Raw genomic sequence first — 18,587 nt, forward strand, 5'->3', positions numbered from 1 at the left:
CTGGGCTGAGAGGTGGCAAATAGAGTTTAATGCGGACAAGTGTGAGGTGATTCACTTTGATCGGAGTAACCGGAATGCAAAGTACTGGGCTAATGGTAATATTCTTGGTAGTGTAGACGAGTAGAGAGATCTCGGTGTCCAGGTACACAGATCCTTGAAAGTTGCCACCCAGGTTGACAGGGTTGTTAAGAAGGCATACGGTGTTTTAGCTTTTATTAACCAGAGGGATTGAGTTCCGGAACCATGAGGTTATGCTACAGCTGTACAAAACTCCAAGTGCGTCCGCGCTTGGAGTATTGTGTACAGTTCTGGTCACCGCATTATAAGAAGGATGTGGATGTGGAAAGAGTGCAGAGGAGATTTACTAGGATGTTGCCTGATATGGAGGGAAGGTCTTACGAGGAAAGGCTGATGGACTTGAGGGCGTTTTTGTTAGAGAGAAGAAGGTTGAGAGGTGACTTAATAGAGACATAGAAGATAATCAGAGGGTTAGATAGGTGGACAGGGAGAGCCTTTTTCCAAGTATGGTGACGGCGAGCACGAGGGGACATAGCTTTAAATTGAGGGGTGATAGATATAGGACAGATGTCAGAGGTAGTTTCTTTACTCAGAGTAGTAAGGGTATGGAATGCTTTGCCTGCAACGGTAGTAGATTCGCCAACTTTAAATACATTTAAGTCATCATTGGACAAGCATATGGACGTACAAGGAATAGTGTAGGTTAGATGGGCTTCAGATTGGTATGATAGGTCGGCGCAACATTGAGGGCCGAAGGGCCTGTACTGCGCTGTAATGTTTTATGTTCTATAATCTAAGATGGCAGAACAATTTCTATCTCTGAAGCACAATTTGATGAAAACAAGAGTTCCTCAATTAAGAAAATATGACCATGTCATTTTTACAGTTTGGCACATAATGCCTCAACTGTGTAGAATGCTGTTTTCACATGGTATCACGACACAAGGACTACGCTGTGCTTCTGAATGCTCCTGATCACGGGGCTCAGAGAATTGGGTCTTTAACAATGCAGCCCCATCTTTGATGCAGTGCAATTCTTTTCCAGAGTATTCCTAATGACTGAACTGTATCTCTGCAGACTGCAGTTTAAACTAAAAAAAAGACCAAACCCATCTCTTTTTAAATGATAAAATTCATTGTTAATAATTTAAGCAGCCATTTTCAGTAGGAATCATCTAAATTTTGGAAGATCTGCCACTGTGAACATCGTTCTCCAGCAAACGTCAAACATGCATGATTCAAAAGGACAAACAAAATTGATGCAAGTTGTTTTGATAATAAAAATATTAGAGGAATACATCAAACTAATCCAAAAAGGGATCAAAAATTGAAATTATTTCGAGGACATGTGGTGGTACTAATTCGGAAAGTGCACCTTCTCTAGTTTAAACAGAAATGAAAATGTAAGAGCCTAGCTGTAGATAACAGAAGTACCACACAAACTAATTTAAGCATTATCCAAATGAAAAATACAAATTTTCCATTATGTAAAAGAAACCATATATCAAAACAAATTCTTTTGGTGTACAGAACCTTGTTTTGGCAATTAAGGGAGTGTGGACTGCAAGAGTGCAAGCTAAATCACTTGCACAATGAACAATGCCATCCCAGCTAAATTTCCCAATTGGCCATTAAGTTCCTCTGTTACAATGTCTTAATATTTATAAAGTATACAACAGGATTAAGATTGCGGAAGCTAAGTGGAATATATCCAAAACACTCAACATTGCATGGGGAGGGAATAGCCTAAGGTTGTATGACTAGACTGTTAATCTGGAGACCAGGTTCAAATCCTGCCTTGGCAGATGGTAGAATTTAAATTTAATAAAAATTTGGATATCTAATGAAACGTTTAAGAATCCATTGTCGATTGTCAGAAAAACCCGCTTCGTTCATTAATGTTCTTTGGGAAAGGAAACGGTGATCCGACATAACTGCCCTATGGGTCATTAGGGATAGACAATAAATGGTGGCCTAGCCAGTAATGCCCTCATCCCGTGAATGAATGAAGAAAGCGAAATAACATAAGTTAGTTACTTGATGTTGGATCTGCGGTCAAAAACAGAAGGATATTGCTACATGTGATTTAGGTAAGGGAATTCAGAAGTTAGCGGTGGAGGAACCTCAGCTGATGCACTTGTCAAACAATGCCTTTGCAGTTTGTGTAAGTGAAAGCAACTACTGCAAGGCACATAAGCAAATAGAGTTGGGGCTTTCAAAACAAATTTAATAAGCAGGACAGTACACCTAGGGAGATGGAGACTGTTCTATGAAACCATGAATAGAGCCCTGAAGGCTGTGTGCCTTCAGGAGAACATTTCTCCAGGGCTGAAGAGGAACTTGGTGTGGGAAAGGGAGGATCAGTAGTTGTGGTCCACATGGATACAAATGTCGAGTAAGATTAAGAAAGTGATTCTGCTAAGGGAATATGAATAGCTAAGAATTAAATTAAAAACCTTAAGCACAAAGATAATATAGTGTACAGATGATAATCTGAGCCAGAAGCTAATCAGGCATAGGGCTCAACGATTCAAATGACCATAAGGTCAGAAATTAGGCTATTCAGCCCATCAAATCTGCTCTGCCATTCAATCATGGCTGATAAATGTCTCAACCCCATTCTCCCCATAATCTTTGATCCCCTTCTTACTCAAGAACCTATCCATCTCAGTCTTAAATATACTCAATGACCTAGCCTCCACAACGTTCTGTGGCAATAAATTCCATCGATTCACAACTGAAGCTGCTGAAGAAGTTTCTCCTCATCTCCATTCTAAAAGGTCTTCCCTTTCCTTTAAGGCTGTGCCCTCAGTTCCTAGTCTCTCTTACCAATAGATGCATCTTCCCAACATTTATTCTGTCCAGACCATTCAGCATGTCTCAATTAGATCCCCCCTCATCCTTCTGCACTCCACAGATATAAACCCAGAATCCTCAAAACTTTTCTCATAAGTTAAGCTCTTCATTCTTAGGAACATTATGGTGAACCTCCCCTGTACATGCTCCAGGGACAGTACATTCTTCCTGAGATATGGGGCCCAAAACTGCATACAGTACTCCAAACATGGTTTGACCAGAGCCTTATACAGCTTAAAAATACATTGCTACTTTTATATTAAAGTCCTCTGAAAATAAATGCCATCATTGAATTTGCCTTCCTAACTACTGTCTCTACCTGCAAGTTTATCTTGACAGAATCCCAGACGAGAACTCCCAAATCTCTTTGCACTTCACACTGCTGAATTTTCTCCCCATTTAAAAAATAGTCCATGCCCCTATTATTCCCAAAATGCATGACCTCACACTTTCTCAAGTTGTACTCCATCTGCCACTTCTTTGCCCACTCTCCTAACCTGTCCAAATCCTTCTGCAGCCTTCCCACCTCCTCAATGCTACCTGTCCCTCTACCTATCTTTGTATCATTTGCAAACTTAGCCAGAATGCCCTTAGTTCGTTCATCGAGATCATTAATATACAAAGTGAAAGGTTGCGGTCCCAACACTGACACTTGTGGAACACAACTTGTCACTGGGTGCCATTCTGAGAAGGACCCTTTAAACCCCATGCTCTGCTTTCTGCCAGGCAACCAATCTTCTATCTATGCTAGCACCTTGCCTCTGATACCACAGGGTCAAGATTATAGTAGTGCTGGAAAAGCACAGGAGGTCAGGCATGATCCAAGGAGCAGGAAAATTGACATTTCGGGCAAACGTGACATCACAGGCCCTTATCTTACTCAGTAGCCTCCTGTGCAACTTGTCAACAGCTTTCTTGAAGCCGAGGGAGATAACATCCATTGGCTCTCCTTGGTCTAACCTGCTCATTACTTTCACAAAGAATTCTAGCAGATTTGTCAGACATGACCCCCCCATGATGAAACCAAGCTGACTTTGCCATATTTTACCATACACATCCAAGTTTTCAGAAATCTCATTCTTCACAATGGATTCCAGAATCTAACCCATACCAGATATTGGGCTAACCATATGTAATGTTTCATCTTTTGTCCTAATCCCTTTTGAAACAGGGATATTTACGTTAGAGATTTTCCAATCACCTGGAACCCTCCCTGATTCCACAGATTCCTGAAAAGGCCACCACTAGCGCCTCCATTATCTATTCAACGATCTCCCTTAGAACTCAGGGGTGTAGTCCATCTGGTCCAGGTTATTTATCCACTTTCAGGCCATTCAGTTTTTCTAGCACCTTGCCCTTGGTGATGGCCACCACTCAGCTCTGCCCCCTCACTCTCTTGAATCAAAAGTTCAAATGGGAGAAGTGGGGTTCAAATCATGAAGCACAGGTGTCGGTCCAAGGAAAAGAAAACAGGTTTTCACGTAATCTACACTAAAGACAGGGTTTAGGCAAATTACATTACTAGATAGCTAGGACTGTAGGGAGACCATGAAACTAAATATTGGTTAGTGACTATGGCATGGGTGGCAAATGGGAGAATAGGAGATTCATGCCAAGAAACTTGGAAGTTAAGAGAACAAAAGATGACAAAATAATAGTGCAGTGTAGTATACAAATAACGATAACCAAGGTGTGAGTGAGACAGACAAAACATTCAAATATAAGAGACACCCAGCAAACAGGAAAGACTACCTATGCGGAGTTTGCACATTCTCCCAGTGTCTGCGTGGGTTTCCTCCAGGTGCTCTGGTTTCCTCCCACAGTCCAAAAATGTGCAGGTTAGGTGAATTGGTCATGCTAAATTGCCCATACTGTTAGGTGATTGGGGATCTGGGATCTAAATGTAGGGGATTGGATCTGGGTGGGTTGCGCTTCGGCAGGTCAGTGTGGACTTGTAGGGCCGAAGAGCCTGTTTCCTCACTAAGTAATCTAACATGGTAAACAGATAGAAGTAAAAGCTGGTCATTTTAATGTTTTCAGCATTCTCAGCAAGATTAATGAATTGGTAGTAAAGACAGAATCAAATGGTTTTGGTAAATATGTATTTGTGATAACTATAAAGGTGGCCAAGACTGGGACCTTAACATTTACAGGTACAAGACATTCGGGTGGTTCAAAAGAAAAATGAGATGAGGCAATTCTGCAAGTAAAGAATAAGACCAGCGTGGTTGCACAAATTATCTTAGGTTTGAGGATCAAGATGTAGAAATACTTAGGGTGGATAAAAGAAATAAAGCAAGAAAGTCACTGGAGGGAGTATCTAGAGGCCCGTTAACAGAAACTACAACGTAGCATAATATAGTAATCAAGAAAAAATGATGATTTGAAAGAATGTAGCTCAACAATTTTCATATGAATTCAAAAAACCCAAATTGACAGAAGTAGCCAGGAGGATGACTTCTATTTCAATGCTCTCATCAGAGACAGATTCTTTGAATAATAGTGTGAGACAACTGGGGTGCGGGTTTTAATAGATCTGATGCATGCAATAAAGACAGGATTAATTAATGGCCTCAGTAAACGATCCTGAGTAAATGTGAACATAACATGATTGAAAGGGGCATTCTGAAAGTAGCATTCTGTTTGTGAAGAATAAATTTAAAACTCTCTAGTTTTAACTTAATAAAGACAAGTTCAAGGGAAGACAGAAGACAAGACAGAATTTCCTAAACTGGACTGGGAATTAGGACGAAAGGTAAAATCGTATAGAAGCAGTGGCAGGCAGTTAAAGAGATAATAGGAGTCACAAAGATATATTCCACTGAGAAAAATAAAGACAAAAAGAATGCATCTTTACTGAATTAAGAATAATATCAAATTGATAGGTAAACAAGGCTATGCAAATTAGTCAGCCAGAAGAATTTTTTTAAGAAAAACACTGAAGTGTAATAAAAGGAGAAATTAGACTGAGAGTGGACTAGCAACACATAAAAACAGATACTAAAAACTTCCATAAATAAATAAAATATAAATGAAATGCTGTCTATATTTGCATCCAGATCATTTATATAAGTGACAAACAAAAGTGGATCCAGAGCCTGTGGAATACTGCTGGTCACAGGCCTCCTACCCAAAATAACCCTCTATCACCACCCTCTGTCTCTTACAATAAAGCCAATTTTGATTCTAATTGGCAAGCTCATCCTGAATCGCTTGTGACCTAACTTTGCTAATTAGTCTACCAGGCGGAAAAGTAAAGGCTTCACTAAGGTCCAAGCAAATGACGTCAATTGCTCTGCTCTCAATAAGTCTATCAAGTTTGCGAGACGCGATTTCCCTCTCACAAAGCCATACTGATTATCCCTAATCAATCCTTACCTCTCCAAACACAAGTAGATCATATCTATCCTTATCACCTCCAACAGTTTATACACCATTGATGTCAGATTCTCGGGCCCATAGCTCTCAGACTTCTCCTTACAGCCTCTTAAATGAAGAGGCAACAGTAGCCACCCTGCAGCACATCACCCATATTTATAGACAATACAAATATTTGTGCTGGGAGCCCTGTAATTTCCTCCCTAAATTCCCACAATGTCCAGGCACAGAGATTTCTCCACTTTGGTATTTTCTAAGACCTCCAGCAATTCCTCTACTGTAAGGTGAAACTATAAACTGAAAGTGTTTTCAATCTCTATATATAAAGCGGGACAGAAGATATCCAAGGAGGTGTGGACTAGTCAACTTAGCATACCTACTAGAGGGAACAGCAGGATATCTAGACCAAACATAATAATGTAATAGTCAATATGGATTTGAAAAGGAAAAGTGCTGCTTGGCCAATCTTATTGGATTGTTTTGAGTAACAGAGAATAGACACAAATAATGCAGTAAAAGTAACTTATCTGTATTTTCAAACAGCACTTAAAGCTGTCCCACAATAAACTAGTCAATAAAATCAGATGTCAGGGTCATGTGAAAATAGATGAGAGAGAGGGGGCAGGGGGGTGGGGCGAGAGAGAGGGGGTGTGAGGGGTTGAGAATATGGAATTTTCTACAAGCAAGTGGTTGAAGTGATTAACTTAGATGAATTGCTGATAAAGATAATCTGTCGAAGTTTTCACGAGTTCAAGTCAAAAGCTTCTACAAAATGCGTTAGTCTTTAAGCCATGCTTAAGTTCGAAATACTGGACAACTATTAATATAGATGCACTCAAAGGAAAGCTAGTCCCCCACTCTGGAGGAGAACATCCATTCTTGAAAATGTCTAATATCTTGCATATACACCAATCAAAAATATTAATCTAAGACCAACAGAAAGGAGCTATCTTGAAAATAAGCTAAAATGTACAATAATGAAAGCCAAGTGCCAAAGTCAAGGCAAACCAAAAAGCATTTAGCTTTATTTGGAGCCTACAGTATTTTAAAAAACTATACTGCATTGTGCAACCTTACCAATTAGAAACAAGTAGGGAATTATATTCCAAAACTTCGTCTTCTGCACACAAATGCAGACTTCTCCAGCTTTAGTTCTGAGAAAAGAAACAAAACCAAAAATTATTAAATCACAGCAAAGGTAAAAATATTTCAAATTTCACTACCACTTTTCAAAAAGGTGGGAGTGTACTTTTACTACTGATTCCAAAATCATTTGCCGAGGCACAAATGTACCTTAAAAATAAAAGGTACAGTGTTTGTAATGCCACGGTTTAAAACTACAATGCACACAGTACCACAAAACTCAGATTTCTATGGAAACACCTAATTACAGTGGCATGTCATTATTAAAGTTGGGACAATTTTAGACAAATAACAATCTCTTTGCAAATTGCCAACCTGTTTTGCCCTACTTATGTTCTTTTCAGATAAAGCTATGTACAGTTTTTAATTTTTAACATTACATTTTTAGGTAGTTTAACAGCAAATGCTCTGTCTATAGTGGAAACGTTAATTTTAATTAATGCATCATACTGTACTTTGATTTTATAATCAAATGTTTGAAATTAAAAAAACAGCAAAGGAGGTAACAATTATATATCTAGATACTGGCAACACAACTGTTTTCACCTTCTTCTCGAAAATCAACCCAGCACCATAGCTCATGACTTCTTGGCCTGTTAAATACATAGTGCAGTTAAATCTTTTCAAAAACTCTAAATAGAGTACAGTTAATTGATGCCTGTTAAATAATGGAATCCAACTCAGTTCTGCATTTTCTTAAAACATAATGCCAACCTAGGTACGGAGAAATGTACTTATTTCTTCAATTTTCCAACTTGCTGTAGAGGTTTGCATCAACACAGATATTATCACAGATGCCATTGATAACGGTGCCTGCATGGTGCAGGAGGGTACTAGACTGCTCCCTCAGTCTGTTCGGCAAGAGAAAACAACAAAAGGAACTTGGCTCTTAGATACAATCCCAAGGTAGAAATCGAATACTTGATGCGCAGTTTTGTTTTAAATTTTAATGAATAGAATAAAAACAGCACATACGTGACCTTGAAATGGCCTGGAGAATTCTAAAGAACGTTGGGGGGAGGGGGAGCTAACAATTTACATGATTCCTCATCAGCTAAATGGATGTGTTAGGTGGGGTGGAGGTACTAGCATACAGCTTCACTAGCTTGCAACACAAAAGCAATTTATTTTTCCAATCACACCAATCTTGTACCTTTCCATCTGAGTCAATGCTGAGCAGTTGCTAAGAACAGAATATTTTCAAATCTTTAAAGAAAGATTCTTTAAAGCAAAGCACCCAAAAATTCATCTTGCGGTAATTATTAAGGGGCCTGTAGACACTCCTACAAGTGACTTCTTTCCACTACTATTCCTCCTCTCCATGCAAATCCATTTCTCATCCTGATCGCCCACAGCAACGTCTTCTCAAACAATTGAGAAACTAGAAAGGAAACATTTGCAGAAATGCTGCAGGGACTGGAGAGTTTGAGTTGGAAGGAGAGGCTGGATAGGCTGGGACATTTTCCCCTGGAGCATCAGAAGACTGAGGGGTGACACAGAGCTTTATAAATTATGTGGGGCATAGATGAAGTGAAAAGCCATGGTCTTTTTCCAAGGGAAGGGGAGTCCAAAACTACAGAGCATAAGTTTAAGATAAGAGGGGAAAGATTTAAGAGGGGCAAGTTTTTCCACACAGAGGGTGGTGCATGTATGGAATGAACTGCCAGAGGAAGTGATAGAAGTGGCTACAATTACAGCATTTAAAAGACATTTGGACAGGTACGTGAATAGAAAAGGTTTAGATACATATGAGCCAAACACAAGCAAATGGGACTAGCTCAGTTTGGGATATCTGGCTGGCATGGAAGAGTTGAACTGAAGGATCTGTTTCTATGCTATATGACCCTATAACTATACATGTCATTCTTGATTAACAACATTATGTGTCAAGCTTTGTACAGAAACATGGAATACAATGTCTTGTTCTTTTAACGACTATTATGTTGTCAAACATTTCACCATTTTGTATACTAAACCCCATACCTTGATTTATGATGTTTTTGGTTAAACTTGTGTATGACATTGGAACATTCTGCATTTAGAAGCACTATTATACCTTGAATAAGACTGTTACATTATTTGGAGAAGATTAGGAATTGTATTGCTGCCTACACATTCAACAGCACAGGGTGAGAAATACAGTGGATGTTAGCACTGCATCTGTTTAATATATTACAATTATTTTGAATTCTGGGAACCAGAAGACATAATATTGCCACCTGAACTCCCAAACTTGCAGGCAAAATCTTGGTTCAACATTTAACATCTGGAATAATTATCTACGATAATTCTGTTTTCTCAGACACTCGAGACCGAACTTATTTTACTAAACAATAAAATTAGCCATTTACTAGCCTTCAAGACAACAATGATCAAATAGAGATATTATTTATATTAACAATGTATGTATGTATAATGTATATGTACTTCTATCAAGTAAAAACTCAAATACTAAAAAAACCTTAAAGCTTATCCAAGGGATAGTTTAGGGAGTGCACTACAAGCCTACTAATCCACAGCATAGGTGTTCAAACCTCATGAAATATGGGGAAGAGTAGAAAAACTGTTAATAAGTGACCATGAAGCTGCTGATTTGTCAAAATCTCAACTGATTCATTACTATCCTGTGCAGGTTTCCTGTCACCCTTATCTCAAACTCGTACCTCCATTTGTGTGGAGTTGTACATTCAGTTGTACTAAGGAGTTCAAATAGGAGCACAACCATTCTGAGCATTTAAAATCATTTGAATAAACCAGTAACATAAGTACGAGAACTTCAAGATAGTCACAACAGCGTAGAGCAGTGATGGAGATTACATACACCATTGGAGGTGGTGGTGGAGAAACTGAAAGGCCTGAAGATGGATAAATCACTCAGGCCAGGTGGACTACACCTCAGAGTTCTGAAGGAGATAGCTGAAGAGATTGTAGAGGCATTGGCATCTTTCAGGAATCACTGGAGTCAGGGAGAATTCCAGAGGATTAGAAAATGGCTAATATAACCTCTGTATAAGATGGAAGACAAGCGGAAGACAGGGTGTTACAGGCTGGTAACCTCATTACTAAGAGTTCACTATTAAGGATGAGATGGCAGAGCACTTGGAATGACAGTAAAATAGGGTGGAGTCAGCAAGATTTTGCCAAGGGGAGGTCATACCTGACAAGCAGTGCTAGAATTCTTTGAGGTGGCAATGAGCAAGTTAGACAAAGGAGAGCCAGTGGACATGATCTACTTTGATTCCCAGAAAGTTTTTAAGCAAGGTGTCGAACTGGAGGCTGCTAAATAAGATGAGTCTATGGTGCTAGGGGTAAGTTACTGGTATGGATAGAAGATTGGTTAACTGGCAGAAGGCAGAGTGTGGGGACAAAGGGATATTTTTTCAGGATGGCAGCCAGTGACCACTGGAGTTCCCAGGGATCAGTTTTGCAACCACAGCTATTCATGTTATACATTAACAGTCTGAAGGAGGAACTGAAACCGTTGTTGCTAAGCTGCAGATGACACAAACATAGGTGGAGGAAAAGATAGCGTTGAGGAGGCAAAGCAGCAAGAGGAGGATTTGGACAGGCATGGAGAGTGAGCAAAAAAGTGGCAGAGTACAATGTGGGAAAGTATGAGGTTATGCACTTTGGTGGAAAGAACAGGGCCATAGACTAATTGGGATAGTCTCAGAAATTTGAAGCATAAAGAGACTTAGAGTCACAGAAACAGACCAGTCCATGCCAACCATAATCCCACACTAAATTAGTCCAACCTGCCTGCGCTTGGCCCTTATCCCTCCAAACCTTTCCTATTCAAGTATTTATCTAAATGTCTTTTAAACTTTTTTTACTGTACCTGCATCCACCACTACTTTACACTAAGCACTGTGTAAAAAAAGTTGCCCCTTAGGTCCTTTTAAAATCTTTCTCCTCTCACCTTAAAAATATGTCACCTAGTCTTGAACACCCCCAACCTAGGGAAAAAACCCTTGTCATCTCACCTTATCTATACTCATGACTTTTAAAAACCTCGAAGATCCTCCTATCCTCCAATGAAAAAAGTCCCAGCTTATCCCTCAAAATAAAACCTTCCATTCCTGGCAACATCCTGATAAGTCTCTTCTAAAGCTTCTCCAGTTTGATAAAAATCCTTCCCACAACAGGACAAACAGAACTGCACACAGTACTCCAGAAGAAGCCTCACCAATGTCCTCTACAACTCAACATGACATCCCAAGTCTTGTACTTTAGGGTCTGAGTGCTTTAGGGTACTTTAGGGTAAGTGTGCTAAATATCATATGTAGACAAAGTATTTATGATGCAAACTTCAAAGAATTTTGTACCTGAACCCCTAAGTCTCTATTTTACATTACCCAAAGCCCTACTTTTAATTGTATAAGCCCTGCCTTTGTTTGTGCCACCAAAATGCAATACCTCATACTTTACCAAATTAAACTCCACCTGCCACTCCTCAGGCCATTGATCTCATCAATCAATATTTCTTTATAATCATGGATAACCTTCTTCACTGTCCAATTTGATTTGATGTATTTGGTTTGATTTATTACTGTCACATGTACTGAGGTACAGTAACAAGTGTTGTCTTATATGGTTTAAAGGCAGATTGTACTATAATAGTGCATCAGGGTAACATAATAGAGTGCAGAATACAGTATTAGGAGTCCTAGTTCAGAATTCTCTTAAGGTTAACATGCAGATTCAGTTGGCAGTTAGGAAGGCAAATGCAATGTTTCAAACATTCATTTCAAGAGGACGAGAATGCAAGACCAAAAACGAGGCTGTACAAGGCTAGTCAGACCTCATTTGGAATGTTGTGTTTGTTTTGGGCCCCGTATCTAAGAAAGAATGAGCTGACAGTGAAAGAGCCCAGAGGTGGTTTACAAGAATAATGTCGGGATGCAAGGCTCGTCATTTAAGGAGCGGTTGAGGACTCAGTCTGTGTTCAGAGTTTAGAAGGATGACAGAGGATCTCATTGAAACGTACATAATACTTAAGGCCTGGATAGAGTGGACATGGAAAAGATGTTTCCACTTGTGACTAGGACCTGAGGGCATAGCTTCTGAGTGAAGGGACAATGCTTTACAATTGAAATGAGGAGGAATTTTTTTCAGTTAGATGGTGGTGAATCTTTAGAACAAATTGCTACAGAAGGCTATGGAGGCTATGTCACTGAATGTCTTTAAAACTGAGACAGATAGGTTTCTGATTAGTTAGGGGATCAAGGTTTATGAGGCGAAGGCAGGACAATGAGGTTGAGAAACATACCAGCCATAATCTAATGGTGAAACAGACTCAATAGGCCAAATGGCCTAAATCTGCTCTTATATCGAATGGTCTTATGATCAGCTTGTGCTGGCTCTTTGAAGGAGCATTCCAATTATTCCCACACCTCTGCTTCTTCCTTCATAATAATATTTTTCTTTGCTTTATCCAAGTATGTATTCAATTCCCTTTCCATAGAATCATACAGAAGAGCTGCTTGTATTAACTTACACCTCCCTTTCAGGTAGTGCCTTTCAGTTCATCAATTTCCATTAATTTGGAGGAAGTTTATGATGTTTTTTTGATAGGGTACTGAAGTATGAAAAGTACTGGTTTATAAACTAAGGATCATTGACAGATTGCTGCACTTTTTAAAAGTTACCTGACACGTAAAGTAAGTGCTATTTACACAGCTGTTTGTGTAAGCATTAGAGGAAAGCTTAGTTACAGATGAGTTGCAGCCAGAAGTCTTGATACAAAGAGAGAGAGATTTGGCCAGCGACAAGTAGCTAATTGATAACTGATGTAGATTAACAACTGATGTAGATTAACAACCACTAGTCAACAACTAAGTGAGTGGCTTCTAGGTAGCTGAACAGCTTGGTGATGTGAACTGTCAGACATGAAGCCATCAGAGTTCTGAAACAAAACTGTTTATGTTCTGCACTAAGAGTTTCAAGCCTGAAAATAGCCAGTTTATTTTCCCTCGTCACTTGTCTGCCGCCCTTCTCATCTTTTTCACCACCCAGAGTACCCTTTTATTTGTCAGTGTGTAACAAGGGGAGGTTTTATAGCAGGACAGAATTTTACCTAAAGTTATACGCTGATAGCTCACAATGGTTCATCCGTCATTGCGATCTATTTATTTCTAATGAATGGCAAACCTAGTTAAATATAAAAAACCTGGTCTGTGCTTGCTGACAACCTGGGTCTAAAAGTCAGGTAGATTTGGGAATTTTTCAAATCATTAACATTTGAGAGGCTCAACATAATTGCAAAACAAACAAATTACTGTTGATATTTTAATTGCTTTATTCACTCAAATAAATTATGCATTTCATTTAGGTTTAGCAAAAAGCAAAAAAAAAATCAAAAAGGAATGCTTACTTTTATACGGAAAGACAATTTTTAGGGACAAATGAAGATAGTCAGAGAGTCATAGAGATGTACAGCATGGAAACAGACACTTCGGTCCAGCTAGTCCATGCTGACCAGATATCCTAACCCAATCTCGTCCCATTTGCCAGCACTTGGCCCATATCCCTCTAAACCCTTCCTATTCATATACCCATCCAGGTGCCGTTTAAATACTGTAATTGTACTAGCCTCCACCACTTCCTTTGGCAGCTCATTCCATACAAGCACCACCCTCTGTGAAAAAGTTGCCCCTTAGGTCTCTTTTACATCCTTCCCCCCCTCACCTTAAACCTATGCCCTCTAATTCTGTACTCAAACAAGGAACTTTAAATTGTTATTTAAAGAGCTACCCAAGATTGCTTCTATGTCATGCAGTTAAGAATGCTGATTTCTGATTAAATAAAAGCATTTCTATAATTATATTATTTATACCTTTTAGGAAGTTATTTAAGAAAACAGATTATCTCTATTCTGCTTTTTCCAAAGGCAACACTAACTTCAGTGCCATTTAAGAAATAAAAATATCTCCCCTTGCAGAAACAGTCAAACAACATCATAGCAAGATGGGTTAGTGCTAAAATGTTTGGATGAGGTAATTGTGCACAAGACTAATTTTTAGCATAACTTGGAATTGTAGAAAGAGCATATTGTTTCATTTCAGGGGCAGGGGGTTGGTTGAAGCAGAGACAGACGTAGGCATGATTAGAACCAAATAAATTAGCAACCAATGGATTGCTGATCCATAAAAGTGGTTGGATTGTTCAAACTACCTTTTTTTAAAAAAACAAGACTCCCGAGAGGAACAGGGATTGAACTACTGGCTATTCTCAAGCAGTTCAACTACTGATCAACCACACAATCAGAAATTACTTTGCATTTACACAGTGCTATTCCAACCACAAAAATACCCTATTCAGGTACTTGCCAAATTCAAAAGATATGCAGTCATTAAAAGAAACATGAAATATATTCTATTCACCCTTTCCCATTTAGCATTACATTTCTGATTTTAACATTCAGTAGCTTGGCTGAGTCAGGAAATTGGTGCAACTGAATGATAAACTTACAGCATATGATCTTCATATGATCTTACTGCATTTTCAATCTTCTAAGAGTTTGAAACTTTCACATAATGGTGAAACGGTCATTTTTTTTTCCCTGTAGACTTGATGTACTTAACAGAAGGAACTTTAAAGACAGTGAACAATCACAAACATGAACTGCCCAGCAATAATTTTGTTATGCATCACATAAAAATGTACACTCCCTGTGGATGTTAAGCAGCCGCATTTCCTCATCAGACATTCCACAGTGCAGTTTATATGCTGCTTACTCCCTGAATGAGTAGTATGCTTGGAATGCCTCCATAGGAACTGATTCCCTTGATGATGATTAGCTTGACCACTAACAACGTAGTCACTTCCTGCTTTTGCCAGCATGCCTTTAAAAGGGCATCATTCACCAGGAAAAGTAGTATCTGATACAACTGAACTACATTTTTTTTTAAACAAACTGACATGCAATGAAGCATTTCTTCCCTCCTCTTCTTCACCGTCAGCACTTCAGTTTGCAGTTTGGAGAATGTGTAGGGCAGAATAAAAATGGCTTTGTCTACAGATGCACCAGTTCGGGACTTTCGTTAATTAATTGTGAAGCACTGGAATGCTCGATTCAAATGGGTGAATGCTGCCTCCACAGCAGTTCTCCGTTCAATGGGACACATCAATAACATCAAAAAAACATGCGTAACTAAAACTCAGCCAAGTTATGTTGAATGCTGGAGCCAAGAAACATGCCATGCAAGCTGACATACACGGAGCACAGTATTTTGAAACATAGATTTCATGCCGCTTCATTCCAAAGTAATTTTAAAGGTAGACTATTGCTGATATAATCCAAGAACATACAATATTAATGACCTTACAGAAATAATTCAACATTAAAACTGGCAAGAGTATTGTTCTTGTGATTTATAGATTTATATCAGATTATTACTTCTTAGTGCAATAAACTAATAAAATGCTTGTTTTCTCCCACTTCATCCATAGAGGAACAAAACATGTTCTTTTTTTCCTTGTTTTTTTTGAACTTTTTTTTCTTTTCTTCCCATAAATAATGGCAATGGGAACAAAGGCTCAGTGGGACAATTGGAGGAGAGAGATCATATGATACAGCCTCCAGGAACAGAGTATGGATTGGCAAACCTGAACGTTCAGCATAACTCATGATTCAGTGTGGACTTAGTTTATCTCCAAACTTGCTCAGATCTATACTGCTGCAGTTCCCCCATCATCTCCTTTGTGTAGAAATAGTCTTGAAATTTTTCCAAGTTGATTGGCCCATGTATATGCCAAGCATGATCATCCATATTTCTCTATTCTCTACCTGTTCATGAGTCTAAGTGTCTCAAACTTCACTATCATATATTTCTAACATCTTGTTGAAAGTGAGGACTGCAAATGCTGGAGATCGGAGTAGAGAGTGGGATGCTAGAAAAGCACAGCAGATAAGGCAGCTTCTGAGGAGCAGGAAAATCTACATTTCGAGCATAAGCCCTTCAACAATTCCTGATGAAGGGCTTATGCCCGAAACGTCGATTCTCCTGCTCCTCAGAAGCTCCTGACCTGCTATGTTTTTCCAGGACCACACACTCTACTCTGTTTCTAACGTCTTGCCTAACAGCTTTCCAGGCACCCACTATCCTCTGAAAGAAAACACCATTCCACATTAAACTTATGCCCCCTAATATTTGACATTTCCACCTTGCGAGAGACTCTGATGTCACCCTATCTATGGCTCACAACTGTATATACCGTATTTACTCAAGTAAAAGTCGATCTCGATGAGTCGACCCTCTACATTTGGCCAAAAAATGTGGAATTTTCTCTTTATTGTAAAAGTCAACCCTAGTTCTTCACAAATAACAGATCAACATTTGAGAGTCAAGGTATTATCCTGTAAATGTTTAGAGGAGGAAATGTTTTTTTTGTTTCTATTGTCAATGTCCAGTAATTACCATAATTCATTTTTAAATGCATTTAGAGATTAATTAGGCTTCTGCTAATTATACAGTATTTAGGACTGTAGCATGAATTTCAGCCCCTCAAAAGTAATATCCATTTAATAGTCGATGCCATAAATTTAACATTGAAAATTTTGACTTTTACACAAATATATACGGTATGTCTATCAGGTCATCCTTCTGCCTCTGATGATCAAAAATAATCCATACTTATCCATCCCTCTCCTTATAGCTAACATGTTCCATTCCAGACAAAGTCTTCATAAACCTCTTTTGTACCCTCTCCAAAGGTTTCACAGCCTTCCTAAGGTGCGGCAGCCAGAACCACATGTAGCTCTCCAAATGTGGCCTGACCAAAGTCTTATACGGTTGCAGCATAACTTGCCAACTTTTATACTCAAAGGCCTGACTGATACAGCAAAGATGCTATGCATTTCTTTACCACCTTATCCAGTTGTGATGCCACTTTTAGGGAGCTATGGACTTGGTCCCCAAGATCCTTATGTATATTAATGCTCCTCAGAAACTAGCCATTTACAGGTCTTGCATTTACGGTTTCGCTCTCCTTCAATTTGGTTAAAATTCCTTTAATCCCAGAAGAGAAGGCTCACTAAGTAATTTCCAGCATTTTGATCTCCTACATGCTGATGTAAACAGCTCACAGCTGTACTCCTGCACTTGCTCAAATAGCTTACTACAAAAAAAGTCAAATCAACAGGATCCTATTGACACCTGTTTGCAGGACTACTTAAGGATTGGGTTTATTTTGACACCTCACTACCTCATCTGACTATTGGGTTGTGTTCATGCCTCTTCTCCTAACATCAAGTAGGTCTTCTGGTCTCTCAGTAGGTGCCTATTTCATCCAACTTAGTTTTGAAATGTAGAATCCTGGCTGGTTAAAAATTTATTTCATCAGGCTGTGCATCCAGAAGACATTTACTTCCCAAGACATCTTACACTAAACAGATCTCCAGAAGTGGCTCAACTCTTTCTCCACCAACTGTAAGCTCTAGCAATTCCTGAAAGTCTATGGTCAATGCAAGTATGAAATTATATTTTGCTCACAGTTGTCAGAGCTTCTCAGTTTAAACTATTCTTTGGCTCTGTGGTCAACACTTCTGAAATCAAACTTTGTTCAGTGTCACATCATAAGCTATAACTTGACAGTGAAGCTGTCAACCTAGGCGCATCTAAAGATCAGGACATCAATGACAAATTTAGCATATGTAGCACAGAATATTGCTTTAATGACCAGATATCTTAAAGTATTTTACACCAAATTAAGTCCTTTTGAACTGTAGTCATTGCTATAATTTACGAAACACTAACTAACAAAGAACCCTCATGAATAGCATTGTGATAGTAACAAGCTCATTTTGCATGTCACTATCGGCCAGGTCACTGTGGATGATTCCTGGTTTGCTTCAAGGGATCTCATCCACCTAAGGCAGATACTACCTTGACTTAACATCTTAAAAGAGGCCACCTCCAACAATATGGCACTGACTTAACATTACCCTGGAGTACCACCTCTGTGTTGAAGTGAGACTTCCCATAACCTTATACCAGACAGCCCTTCCAACTTACTAAATCATTTGATTAGATCATAGCTAAATCTTAAGTTTCAAGGCCAATTTCCCACCTGCTCACCATACCCCTCAGCTGCCTGTAAGACCATCAATTCTTTCATCCCCATCTTAAATATGTTCAATGATGGCAAATCTGCAACCTTCTGGGGCAGTGATTTACCAAGTTTCATGACCC

The 18,587-nt window shown here is 39.0% G+C and overlaps 1 protein-coding gene across 7 annotated transcripts in view; it reads right to left on the bottom strand.

Annotated features, from left to right (window-relative positions):
* Positions 1-18,587, bottom strand: part of LOC122548542 (talin-1) — a 257,387-nt gene that overhangs the window by 156,788 nt on the left and 82,012 nt on the right. For 4 of the 7 annotated variants that reach the window (XM_087989771.1, XM_087989742.1, XM_087989756.1 and 1 more), the window contains exon 2: positions 7,330-7,406. The exons of 1 other annotated variant lie outside the window; for it this stretch is intronic. The gene's annotated coding sequence lies outside the window, so the exon portion shown is untranslated. Of the gene's footprint in view, positions 1-7,329; positions 7,407-14,865; positions 15,021-18,587 lie in introns of those variants that run through there. 2 more of the 7 variants (XM_087989745.1, XM_087989757.1) reach the window with 1 other exon arrangement.

Source organism: Chiloscyllium plagiosum, unplaced genomic scaffold, assembly GCF_037043375.1.
Source record: "Chiloscyllium plagiosum isolate Xiang-an unplaced genomic scaffold, Cpla_swu_hap1 HiC_scaffold_1, whole genome shotgun sequence".
Lineage (NCBI taxonomy): Eukaryota > Metazoa > Chordata > Chondrichthyes > Orectolobiformes > Hemiscylliidae > Chiloscyllium > Chiloscyllium plagiosum.